The sequence below is a fragment of the Leptidea sinapis genome, chromosome 15 (assembly GCF_905404315.1).
Source record: "Leptidea sinapis chromosome 15, ilLepSina1.1, whole genome shotgun sequence".
Lineage (NCBI taxonomy): Eukaryota > Metazoa > Arthropoda > Insecta > Lepidoptera > Pieridae > Leptidea > Leptidea sinapis.
This window is the reverse complement of record NC_066279.1, coordinates 1,553,995-1,568,387: the sequence shown is the minus strand read 5'-3', so window position 1 is coordinate 1,568,387 and position 14,393 is coordinate 1,553,995. Positions and strand designations below refer to the sequence as shown.

General features: G+C 33.9%; 1 protein-coding gene and 1 non-coding gene across 2 annotated transcripts in view; both read left to right on the top strand.

Annotated features, from left to right (window-relative positions):
* Window positions 1-5,281: 5,281 nt before the first annotated feature.
* The window catches only part of LOC126968395 (facilitated trehalose transporter Tret1-like), a 112,865-nt gene continuing 103,753 nt past the window's right edge, over window positions 5,282-14,393 (top strand). The window contains exon 1 of the mRNA XM_050813402.1: window positions 5,282-5,473. The gene's annotated coding sequence lies outside the window, so the exon portion shown is untranslated. The remainder of the gene's footprint in view (window positions 5,474-14,393) is intronic.
* Window positions 14,162-14,233, top strand: Trnag-ucc (transfer RNA glycine (anticodon UCC)). The gene has a single exon. It is a non-coding gene; the product is annotated as a tRNA-Gly (tRNA).

Here is a 14,393-nt window from a genome sequence, read left to right as displayed (position 1 = left end):
TACGTCACTGTACTCTACTTTATACCACTGGATTGGCGGCTGTCATAGTGCTTTTGTGGCTGTTTGATATTCGCCATTTTGGCGCTGTCGGCCATGTAGCGAGAGTCTGCCGTACTAAAACTTGTGATGACAACCTCAGCAAACATCAATAGATGGTGGGACAGTATCTACAAAAAAAAATGTGTACTTTATTACGTTGATTCTTGAAGTTTAAATAACACGGAAAATGAACGAAATTAATTCAAAATGCAAAAATACTTCAGAGTATTGTTCGTTTCTTTGCAGCCATTTGTATTATACGTCAAAAATAGTTCTCTGTACGCTCGCGAGTGGCGCTTCAAATAGGCACATAAAATTTGCTGTCAAGCATATGGAACAGCCTGTCCAGTGGTCTTTATACAGGTAGATAGATAGACTATGACAGCTGCGAAAACGTTTAAAAAAATTGAGCTTGGAATTAACCTCTGTTTTGAGCAATGCACGCACACTAACACAAAGTATCATACAAATTGAGAGTGTAAGACGTAGCTTGTCACGCACACTAAACTAATATTCCTGGCCTATTGTTATCGGTTATCTAATAGCAAGAGACTATAGAGTCTTATATCGTATAGAAATCTTAGATACACTATAGTATTTATGAAGTCACTCTTCTATACGGACGCTTGATTTGGGGAGAAAACTGGCGAATGCGTGACGAGAGCGTTACGAAAATTGTGATAGGGCGAGTAGTTCGTTTGCGAGATTGCAGGCGATACGCGAACGGTGATTTCTTGATTATTGAAGTAAAACTTCAATACACACGCTTGATTTGGGGAGGAAACTGATGAATGTGTGCGAGCGTAATTTCATTTCATTTTTGAAATTTTTTTTAAATATATGTTTGTCTTACTTCAATAGTCTAAATCACACTAGTTTTTTCTAGGAAAATAGTAGATGGACGAACGTTTAAGAGAGTGGTTACAACGAGAGGAAAGAAGGGAGACCATGTAAGAGATGGAGAGACATCTTCAATAACAGATGTGGAACTACTTGGATGCGGACGGTAAGGGAGAGAGACGTTTGGAAGGAGTTAGGAGAGGCCAACACTACAGCAGGGACTACTTCTTTCCAATTTTAATAACAAGTATATGAACATAGTTATTTAATTAATTGAAATATCTTATATTATTTAAACTAGAATTAATTTTCACGGTTAGGTATAATTGTAGTAGAAAAGAAAGTGTGTGTACGCAAGAAGTCATACTTCTTTGGCCTAACGAAGCAAAAATCATTAAAATGATTTTTTACTCGTGCTATACTACGTTTTTAAAAATAATAATTTTGTGAAAATGTTGCAAAGATGTTTTTGATAATTAATTATTAAATTATGAATACGGCTGTATGGGCTTGAACCCTGTGCCTGTTCTCATAATGGACGAAGAAACCAAAAAAAAAAAAATAACGAATGACGCAAATGTCAGAAAATTTTAGGAACCAACTTCAACCTGTTACTTTTGTGTTAGGTACAGTGATGAACGCGCATCTTAAAATTTCACTCTCACCGTTTTTTCATAACGCGCTTATAGAAGTATAACTTCAATAAAGCTATTTCATTTTATTTTATTTTATAATGACCCAAATATTCTATAACATCGTGAAGAAAAATTTTAATCTTGAAAATAAAAGCAGGTTTAATTTATATAAGAAAGTTAAACAAACCGCAAAATTATTAAACTTAAAAGCATTCTCACCACAAAATTTATGCCATTATAAGGAAATTCTATTAATAAATTGATTTTAACGAAGCTGAATTGCTCGAGACAAATAAAACTTTACAGATCGTAAAATATCAAGTTGATAGTGATGGAGAGGAATAAACTTGAATATTAAACTTCATGCGAGTGAATATTAAGATATTTATATCTGTAGGTCCTTAACTTAGACCTAATCTAGTTTATAGCATTTGCTTAACTTTACTATCGCATATATGTAAATGTAAATAAAAGTAACGTGTGGATTTTATTTAATATAAAAAAGAAAACTTTAATATGCAGACTTCTAAGCATAGACTAATAATATACTTGCGTATTGACAAATCAAATCAAATCAAAATCACTGTATTCAAATAGGTCAAGGAAATGACAGTTATAAATGTCAAAAAAAAAATTTTTCTTATTGAATCTACCGCTACTTCGTAAAGGGTTGAGCTTATGAGAAGAGGTAGCAAGAAACTCATTGCCACTCTTTTAAATCCATATTTACAATTTCATTGTTTTGCAAATCATTTCAATTATGATATAATATGTAAACTGATGAAACAAACATACAAACAAAGCGTGTCAGAGACAACTACATCTCTAATTTATAATACAGTAGTAGAAAAGGTAAATATGTTGTTACTGTAACCGGTTTTGATTTAAAAATCGTAATTAGTCAGCCACGCTTGGTATGAGATGTATGTTTTGAATATTGAACCACGAGCTAACCTACATATTGACAAATCAAAATTGTTCAGTGCATTATCGGGCTGTATACACTAGTAGGACTACTGATTTAAAAAAAAATCAAGTGGTCTTTGTATTGCGAATTTCTTCACTTTAAAAACGCTGCTTCGGGTAAAGTCACAAAAAGTCGGTTAAAATTGCGCGATTCTTTTGTTAATTGCGAAATTTGTAGAAGTTCAATCAGCACACAAATTATTCCGTTATTCCCTGCTCTTGTGATGAAACAATGTCGCAGCAGAATAATGAAACTGACTCAAAAATGTATCTCATAGAATTATTAATACAGAAATAAAATTTGAAATTAAAAAGTAAAAGGAAACGAATTCAAATAAAAAATATCCTATCTCTCAAGTTGGATCAAACTGCAGTGTGCAAAACCTGATTAAAATCAGTTCAGTAGTTTAGAGGAGTTCATTGTAGACACCCAACATAGCACGAAATTTTTATATATTATTGTATTTATTAAAAATGTTATAACCACCTGAATATAGTACTATATAATAAACATCGTCTTGAAGTAGTTTTTACTTCTGTGGGTATGTGGTTACTCTTATTTTTGTCTTTCTGCTTTACCTTACATCTTATAACATAAGTTATAATTTCACTGCAACTGTTACATTACCATGTAACGAAATCTACATAGACAAAGTCGCGGACAGGTGCCCGTTACCAATAGGTATCACAGTTACATATTCCAGTTTCCCAGGGAACATTCTAGGTCCCGCTTTGTATCCGTACTGTTCAATATTCAGTGACAGTAATTAACACAAATCATTATATGATTTTCACACAGTAATGAATGATATCTAGAGGCTTTTATTGATGCCCATATTTGGACACCGTTAGGTGTACGGTTCAGTATTGACAAGCTTATGGTTCCAAAGTCTGCGTTGACTTCAAAGTGGGTCCGCAATGATGATGGCTAGTAGGTTGGACTAGATGCTACGCCGCTGCTTGTGGCGGCGACGTAGGGCGGGTCGTTCCTTTCCCCAAAATATGGTCGAGGGAGGCGATGGCTGGTCATGCGTCATGCTCGTGAACGGGTGCTGCTTGTGGTGGTTGGATGATCCTCTCACCGGGAAATCTGATGTATGTTTTTTTATTTCCTTTATTTTTTCTACATTTTTTTAAATCAAAGTTATAATATTTTTTTTTATATAATAGCTAATGAAATGCTCGCATAATGCCTTTATTTTAATTACGGTATGTGTGGATACCGTACCGTAAGTACTGTATTGTACTTTAAGAATGTACTCAATTACTATAAATATGTTTTTACTTATTAATTTACATTTTTTTTTTACTTACTCGTGTAAGGCATTTAGTAATTGACGTTTGTGTATTTTGTTGCATCACTTTGCATATATTGTAGTTGAAATGATTTGTAAAATTGATTTGTAGAATTAGTTTTGAAAAGATCAACCTTAGATTTTCTTCCTCCTTCTACTCTAAGGTAATCTGCATTCCAAACGAGCTGTAAGAAAAAAAATACATACTTCAAGTCTTATGCAATTTACCTACGAAATAAAAATATTTTTGTGTGTTTGATGTGGCGTCGGTCTTTTTTTATAAACAGACTGTGGGCTCCTTTTCACAGAATGCCGGCTAGATTACGGGTACCACAACGGTGCCTTTTTCTTCCGTGTAGCGTTAATGTGTAAGCATTATAGTGTTTCGGTCTGACGGGCGCCGTAGCTAGTGAAATTACTGGGCAAATGAGATTTAACATCTAATGTGTCAAGGTGACGAGTGCAATTGTAGGGCCACTCAGAATTTTTGGGTTTCACAAGAAGCCTGAGCGGCACTGCATTGTAATGGGCAGGGCGTATCAATTACCATCAGCTGAACGTCCTGCTCGTCTCATCCCTTATTGTCATAAAAAATATACTAAGGTTAAGTTCGCCTTTATGACGAAATCCATATTGTGTATTTTTGCAATACTTAATAGGTATTTCGTTAGGGTCGACACGGGAGTAGCTCAAATATTTTAGTAATTATTCTTCTTAAATTAAATCTTCAGTGACTAAGCATTGGCAAGAGTGATCACCTATCATCAAGTAAAACCCACCTATCATCAAATAAAACCAAGGGTTTACTTGATGATAGGTGATCACCCATAGACATATGAAAAAGGGAATAGATTCTCCTACCATGAAATATTTTTTTTTTAATTCTCAATTATTAATTGTCTAATTTCTAAAAATATTTTGAACGGCCGCATAAAACTGCTATTTTATCGAGTAGTATAAATGGTTAAGGAAAACTATGACGATAATTTAATTAGTGAGTCGATCTTTTAAATTGATCACGTACTTGGTACTTGGTGATTTCACTTTCCTCTCTAATTACTCAGAATCCTCAATTGTTATCTAGAGAAGATTCTTAAAATACTCTTTATCATTTCTGGAGTAATGCCATGTGTGGGAATTCCTAGTAACAATCTGACAATATCTTCGTAAACATAAAACATTGACACGAGTGAATCACATGTATAATTGTAACAAACATTCTGAGCTCAACAACGAATAATGCTAACACATCAAGTCTTAAAAACATTAATTAAGGTTATAAACGTTACTACCAAAAGCTCTAACGTTTGTCTTCATTCATTTATACGACAAATGCCCGACTTACTAACACAGATAAGCATTACAATTGCATTGCAAAGGAATCTCAACTGTATGCGGATTTGATAAGAACGGTTTTGGATTAAGTGTTCGATAGCGTTGCACATGGGGCTTAGTAAACATAGTGGAGAGACGCCGGCGCACGATTCAACAGTCTGTTTCTGATAGTTGAGTTGAGAGCAGGCTATTGAATGCCACGCGCTAGCGACCGGAGTATTATTATCGAACAATAACATTTCGGGCGTACTCCAGGGGTGCACTTTTGGTTCAGTGATTTATAATTTATACGCGAATCATACTCGTTGCTTTGTGATTAATGTGTATTGTTTTGTGATCCATATGCATTTACAGCATCACATGGTAAGTGATTTTGAAATGTTTCTTGCACTGTTTGAATGCTACCATTGTTTAGGAGGCAGTCTTTTTGCTCAAAGCGTCAGCATCAATGGTACTTTCATCTCCGTTTTGTTTTATTTACAAGTTTATCAAGTTCTAATTAAAGAGTTGTAAACGCTTTAACGCCGGCTGTAAAATTTTAACGAGTTTTAGCTCGAAACGTAAATTTTATCTTGGAATTGGTAAACATTTATTGTTGATATGTACTTGAACTTCTGTTGGTGCTATATTGTTTACGTTTTAACTTTAACGGTGTCATTAGTGTATGGGAACTAAGCGATATCGGGGAAATGTAAGTAGGTGGTTATTTGTACTAGATACTATATCAGTTAATTACAACTACTTTCTTCTACATTTTATTGAGTTTTCTCTTAAGTTGCCTCAATTTCTCTACTAAATACTCATAAAATATATAATTGCATAAATAGTATAAATTAGACTTATAATTTAATTGTTTTTATCAGAAGCATTCCTCTCATATCAGATAGTATTCGTTCGCAAATTTTCTTTACCACCGTGATAATGTAATAATAGGCCTTGCAATATTTTATCTAATCACTATCATTTGTTTAGTCAATTAATTACGTTTCTGTTGCCTTAAAATTAACAAATACTGCAAGATAAACAAGAAAAATATATAAGGAAAATATTAATACTTCTTTACTGTTAAAATAAATTATTTTCATATAATCGCCTAAAGACATTAGCTTTATTTAAAATACAAAAGGGTGACCTACCTGTTGCCTGCTTAAAATTCGGCGTATTATAAATCAATAACTATATTTTTTTGTCTTTAACCGTTTGGAAATGAAACAAACACTAAATTTTACGGATCATGCCGCAATATATCACAGGCAAATGCGTCGAAATCAGTTTAATTGTTTCTGAAATAAAAAAAAAAAACGGACATAAATACTAAAAAACAATCTTAATATCATCGGTTAAATACGTATAGTGTGCAAAAAATTTTTTGTTGAAAAAATATTTGATTTTATTATAATGTATAATTTTTTTATAACCAGCATGGACTTGAACTGGCGACTCATTCCTCGATAATGTCTCTTCAATATTCATCATGGAACCATAAAAAGCCTCAATCAATTTCTCTAACTAGTTAAAAATATGAAAAAACATATTTGTTGTTAAGATTGTTTAGAAAGTGTACAATTAACCAAAATGATTCCAAATATATTTGTGATTTTCCCAATTTATCTTACGTAAACAACACTCAGGTAATCTTTGAAACGTCTGCTATTGTTATGGTAATCTTCGCCCCTGCTTTATTCTTAGTATAACTTCTTACTCGAATTGTTGCATATTATCTTGTAGTGCAATGTTAATGACTCAAAAGAACTCATATTTTGCTTCGTATTTGAGTGTTAGCGTGTTTAAAATAGTTTTAAGTTCGGTGGCAGGTTTGATGAAAAAAGTGTGTACAATACACGCAAGAAGTTATACTTCTTTGGCCTAACAAAACAAAAATCTTTAAAATTATTTATTTCTCGTGCTATTCTACGTTTGTTGAAAGAACAATATTGTAAAAATCTTTCAACGGTGGCTTTGACAATCAATTATTAAATAGCGAATCCTGCTGTACGGGCTTGAACCCTTTGCCTATACTAATAAAGGACGAAGAAACCAAAAAAAATTACGAATGTCGCAAACGTCAGAAAATTTTAGGAACCAAGTTCACCCTTGGCTGAATGCGCGTGCATACAGTACAGTGCCAAAAAATATTTCACCCTGTTACTTTTGAGGTGAGTTGCTTTTTCGATGTTAGGCTGACTTGACTTGTAAAGTAAAAACTCCAATTCTACGATGAAACGGAACCTGTCGGTACAAGTACACTTTGAACATTTTAATTACTTGACACTTTATTTATGAATATTGAATGACCTTGGCTATGTGACTCTCGTTCAGTATTCAGTAGTAGTTCATAGCCGACTCGAGTTGCATAAGGGCTTAGTTGTATGATAATAATCTCTTCTTTATAAAGTTTTCATATGTGTCGTATGGCCGAAGCGATACGTGTTTTTTTCCATTTTAATACTCATATGGGTGATATGAGTATTCGTCTTTCATCTCCAGTTTGAATTATTTATTTTTGAGCGTCAGCAATACAAACTGTCTGGCAGAATATGAGCTACCTAACTATACTTCTAGTTTATGAAAAGAGCTCGCCTGTTAGCTATAGATGAACGTACAGTGGACCCAAAAACTTATTAGGATACACCCCTTGTAGACTCCACGTATAGTGGGGACGATTCTTATCTTCTGAATATACTTAGTATGAGGCGGGAGATCATTTTAAATTATTCCTCGTGTGTATAAACCTGGCATCTGTTTAGGAAGAATTAGCGTAATTTTCTACAAATAGCTCAGATGTAGCTGAAGTTAAAGCGGTAGAATTCCACCCCTGAACACCACGTTAATAATATGTAGAAAATGATGTCAGACATCATTTGTGAAATCCACTGATGTGAGTGATGCAGTATTCCAAAACCATTACAATAGAATTTAGGGACTCCTAATTTTAAAGCATAATCCTATCGCAAATGTTGGCAACATATCGCTTGACCTCTATTGCGGTTGTCCATTGGTGTCTGGTTATCACTTCAGGTGAATTATTTGTAAGTTTGCCCTCCCAACTAATAACATCCTTTACCGACCAGGTAACGATCCTGTGATTACTCTGGAGTTGCAACAGAGGATCTATGAACACTCCGTAAGCCAGCGTCTCGGCCGCTTTATATAAATTTTTAATTTAGTAATATTACAAAAATCGTAAATTATTACTTAAACATACATCACAATAAAAGAGAAAGAAATACATATAAACATCCATGAATCGGAAACAGACATTAATATTCATCATATGAAATATGTTTACACCTGCCGGGATTCGAACCCGGCACCTCTATCTCAGTAGGCAGGGTCACTAATCACTGGGCTATATAGGGGTCGTAAAAAAAACCAACAGTTAAATAGTTAGATGTTTTGAGATTATCCGTAACAAATAAACAATAAAATGTTTTCTCTTCACCATAGACTTATCAAAATTCCTAACAAGGGTTATTTGAATTTGGAACCCACCCGTATATTAGTACTTTCGGCCCAGTCGTCAAATGGATACGAGGCCACTTTTAGAGAAGGTGTAATCTATATATTATGTATATAAAAAGGAATTGCTATTCGTTAGTATTGCTAAAACTCGAGAACCGCTGGACCGATTTGGCTAACTTTGGTCTCAAATTAAGAAATATGAAAATCCTCGGAATTAAATAAAAACAATAATTTTGTATTTACTTTGATGCGTCCCCTGTCGTTCAAAATCAGTCGTGTTTAAAATCAATAACTAATTAGAATCTTTATATTTCTAACTTTCTCGGGAGGTAAAAAACAAACTTTACTCTTAATGATTTTTTCTTATTACTTTATATGGCAATACAACGTTTGCTGGGTCTGCTAGTATAAAATATATTACATAATATATAATAGCAACACGGCGATTGAACCCGGAACTTCATATTTGACCCATATGTTGAAGTACAGTGCCATCCCGAATCTAAACGTCTGACACGATGACTCAAAACGTAACCATAATTTATTGTTGATACTGCTTTTATTGGGCCGTTCACATGAAGGGTTGTGCACAAGTGGGTCGCGGATTTGATTCTCTTTAAGAGCTGTATAATCACCACCTTGTTAGCAAGAAACTCAATTCCCCCTGAGAATATGTTTTTACATTTGTATTAGTTTTTTTTAAATATGAAAATAAGGGAAGAGACGAGCAGGACGTTCAGCTTATGGTAATTGATACGCCCTGTCTATTACAATGCAGTGCCACACCGGATTCTTGAAAAACCCCAAAAATTCTGAACGGCACTTTTAACTGCGCTCGTCACCTTGAGACATAAGATGTTAAGTCTCATTTGCCCAGTAATTTCACTAGCTACGGAGCCCATCAGACCGAAACACAGTAGTAAATAGGTTGTGTACCCATAATCTAGCCGGAATCCTATGCAAAAGAGCCTCCCACTGGTAAAGGTATATTGTTTATTCAGTATATTATTCCACACGATCTAAACACATACTACATATAGCCTATTACTAGTAATAATGGTCCCAGGCAAATATATAAAATTGCAGGATGATACTGCTACCAGAAACTCTGATTAATTTTTTAAAATTAAATTAATTATATTTTACACAAATAAATTTTGAGAACAAAATTTTATGAACGATGCGGGACTCGAAGCCACGTCCTCTGGCGTTCCGTGCGAGTGCCCTTCCTGAGATAACCGTTTGAGTGACGTATCGTCATAAAATCTTGTATGCTTTGTTCAACTCTCAGGTTGTGGCTTCATCTACAGGATCTACTTGACAGTTGATAACCTGCTCAACCCCAATATTTGCATTAATATTTTTTTTTATCGCTTATAAAATACTCCCATAATCCTTTATTTATTTACGGTGTGTGTGGTTTGATGCATCTCTTGTACTCAATATTTTTTGTGTTTTTACTTCAATAATTTACATTTAGGTACTTTATTTGACTTACGTATGTGTAAGGCATTGACTAGTTGCCGTTTAAGTATTTTTGTTGCACCACTTTACATATATAATAACTGAAATGATTCGTAAAATGATGAAGCTATTAATGTTGATTTAAAAGAGTGGCAATAAGTTTCTGGCCACTTCTTCTCAATAAAGCTCAAAACTCTCCGAAGTGGCGGTAAATATAAAAAGAAAAGAACACTTGATATTCATAAATGTCATTTCTTTGATCTACATGAATTGATTATGATTTGATCTGATTTTGATTTGAATTGAATATGTTGAACACATTGATTGATTATAATATATATTTAAGACATTCAAAACTGTAAAACAAACATTAATAATAATATAATAATGAAGCTTTATTTGATTCCATGCAAAAATAACAATTGCTTAATATTACTCCAAGTTGCTGTCTCTATCTCTGCTTTTGTTTGGACCCCTTTTGGGTAAAAGCCTCCTCCAAAGAATTTAGTTTTGGTGTTTGCAGTCTCTATCCAACTTTGCCCCGCAACCGCCACTATTTCATCTGTCCACCTACCACAAAGCCTGCCTCTCTTTCTAATACCTCGAGGGCCGGACCATTTAATTATTCTGTGTGTCCATCTGTCGTCAGAGTATCTGGCCACGTGCCCTGCCCACTTCCATTTTCTTTTGAGGGAGAAATTTTTAGTTTTGCTTCGGATATCTGCGTTTCTCACCCTGTCTTTAACTTTTAAACCTAAAAAAAACAAACATTCATATTATTAATTAAAAAATATTTTTAACCTACAGAAAGTTCGACTCCGGACCCTTAGCTTAGCACAGAGGTCAAGATTACTAGACACTAGGCTATGATATAATAAATTAAAGGACTGTTTAACTTAAATATTCTCGAAATAACGAACTATTTTTTATATAATACTAGCTGACCCGACGTATAATAAAAAAAAATACTATTTTATAGGAATTTGCCAATAATATTTCAAAACATCAAGATTTATTTCGTAAAAAATGCTCCCTGTTGTTATAATGAAATTGTTTCACAGCAGAACTGTCAAAGCGCGCGTCAATAAATTCTCTCACAGAAAATATGTACATACAAATATTGAAAATAAAAATAATAATGGGTCCCAAATCTAAATAAAAACTATCCTATCTCTCAAGACAAACAACGTGTCACGTAATTTATATATATTAAGATGTAAGGTCTCTAATGTCACATACGAATGGTCCGTTTCGACTGCAAATCTTTTTTTTTAATGAAAATAGGGGACGAGACGAACAGGCCGTTCAGCTGATGCTAATAGATACATTACAAAGCAGTGCCGCTCCAGTTTGAAAAGCCCAAAAATTCTGAGCGGCACTACGATTGCGCTCGTCACCTTGAGACATAAGATGTTATGTCTCATTTGTCCAGTAATTTCATTAGCTACGGCGCCCTTCAGACCGAAACACAGTAATGTTTACACATTACTGCTTCACGGCAGAAATAGGCGCCGTTGTGGTACGCATAATCTAGCCGGCATCCTGTGCAAAGGAGCATCCCATTGGTGAAACTCTGTAACTCGAAGTTAAAATAATAACTCGATCATCTGCGAATTTTTAGTAAGGTTGAGATTCTCATCCATGTTGATTGATACATCGAAATTATAATCCACTTACCGAAGTAATCTTCGTGGTGTTAATATGTCATTTGTATATCAATATGACTTGGGTAGCGCTTGGCATGACGCGGTTATCGCTAATAATTAATCCAACTGGTATCGCTTTTCTGTATGAATATTATAAACAGGAAATAAAACAAAAATCCTTAATAAAAATACTAGTGCTATTTTACGTTTGTAGAAAAAACAGTATTCTAATGATGAAGATAGGGTAATAATTCAAATTAAGTTAAATAACGTGTAATTAAATATCATTAAACTATTTTTATAAAATTGCAGAGACTAAAATTATATAGTTATTGAAAGCTATTTAATTCTCGTCCATTTGTTGCGGTTCAGTAAACATATGAGTTACAAGAGGCTTGGTAGCTGAAGTAAACAATTAATGGTATTGTTGACCAGCTAACGTCAGGGTGTCGAATTTGCTTAATGGTGTCCTCGCGCACGGTTAAAATACACTCTGATAATTTTTCTCTAACGGGCCAATAGAAGTATAACTTCAAAAACTCAATAGATATTTGACAGGTTTGATGAGTCTTCCAGCAGTAGAACGGCTGATCCCTGAGTAACATTCATCATCATCATTTCAGCCAGAAGACGTCCACTGTTAGCCTCCCTCAGCCATGACGATCGGTCCTGAGCTGCTCTCATCCTATTACCTATTCCGGCGATCTTGACAAGATCGTCGGTCCATCTTGTCCTACACAACACTACGTCTTCCGGTACGTGGTCGCGATTCGAGGACTTTACTGCCCCAACGGCTATGTGCCCTGCCCACTGCCACTACAGTTTCACAACCAACTGAGCTATGTAGGTGACTTTGATTCTCCTACATGTCTCTTGAGTAACATAATCTGTATTTTATTCAAAAAAGGAGAAAGTTAGTAAATATTGTAGCCACTATTGAGTTGTATTACGTGCTATTATATAGATCAAGGCGTTATTATATTACTTTTTTTACAGTTAACACAATTTAAACAATATTTACTCAAATAGGACACTTTTATATGTGTGTTTCAAAGCACTAGTGCCAAATGCATGAAGGAGGTTTTTTATCAAAAAGTTTTTTGTACAGACTAATTTATGGCGTAAATACAATGACGTTCTATACATAAATGTCTTTGCGTAAATACTATTAATACTTGAATTAAATTGAAAATAATTATTTTTTTACATAAAGTACAATGTTAATAAATAAATCACACAATAATAGATAACTATTTTTAATTTATGTAACTTAGTTTCAATGAATTGGCTGAATGCATATTAACCGTTGCCCTGTCATGTCCTCTTAAAAAATATAGTTCTGCGAATTTACATAACTGCTTTATATAATTGAAATTTTAAAAATTGAGCTGTTAAATTCAAATATTTTTGTTTAAAATAGGACTTAAAATAACTAATTGAACGTAAAAAACTAGGATCCGCCCATTCGAAAATTTGTGGCTCCGACATAATAAGAACTGGCGCAAGAAATAGTTACCGCGATGAATATATTTTTTCATTTCTCATACTCGGAAAGTAATGCTGTTTTCATCTGATTATTGGGTGGAAAATGCTGCTTCCCTCCATAGAGAGGGAAAAACTCATACAAATTACTTCCCATCTAAAGGGCCGGAATGAACTTTAAAAATAGAACTGCTGTCAGCTGGGAAGAGTTTTATGTAAAAAAAAACTAATTAAAAAAATCCTGCGGCCATGTGATTTTCTAAGCAGCCAGTGTGAACTTAGCGCAAACTTCTTTGAGCGGAATAAGCCGCAACGCGATGAGTTCCATATTTAAAATTTAAAAAGTCCACATAAATTGTCGTAATTTGACAATTAATTTTAAATAGGTACTACAAATATTATTACATATTATCTATGAATAGTTTAGATAAACAAATAGTTTTATTTTCTTCATATTCGAAATGAAAAGTAGAGTGTTTAACACGGGTAAAAAAATCAATTCCTACTCGGACTGTAGCCGCCCTCGCTTCGGTTAACAATCTACTATTTCGCAAATCTAATTCGGAATTATTGTAATTTCGTCGTCTCGTCTCAACTCGTGAAGAAATGATATACAGTACCTATAAAGAAGAATAAAAAAATCTGTATTATAATTATGAAGATTTTCGTTACAATGTGACCTATAAAGAGTTCACATTGTACTATTAAAATTAGCTTGAAAGAAGCCGAGGCAAGCGGCTAATTTTAAATTAAATATTTTTTCTGTTTTATAAAATATTTTATAACATAAAATAAGCCGGCATGGTCTCTCCATAACAGGGTCAATAATAAAAATGTAGTAATAAACAACGGAAGCCATAGCATAATGCACTAGCACACCAAACTTACTTTTTTATTTTGAATTTTGTGTGATGTATTTACTTAACTATTGGATCAGCAGCTGCTTTTGCACACAGCGGAGAATGATTACTTTCTAATATTCAAATAAGTTTCCACAGCGTTGGTGGTGTAATGGTCAGCATAGTTGCCTTCCAAGCAGTTGATCCGGGTTCGATTCCCGGCCTACGCACATTTTTTTTTTTAGATTTTAATAATTTTTTCTCTTTTTATTTTACGAATAATTTTTATTTTATGACGAGCGGGCTCCCGCGACTTGGCTCACGTAGACTTACTTTTTTTGTGTGTGAACTGATAGAAATGAATCAAATAATAAAAGTTATGAGAAACTT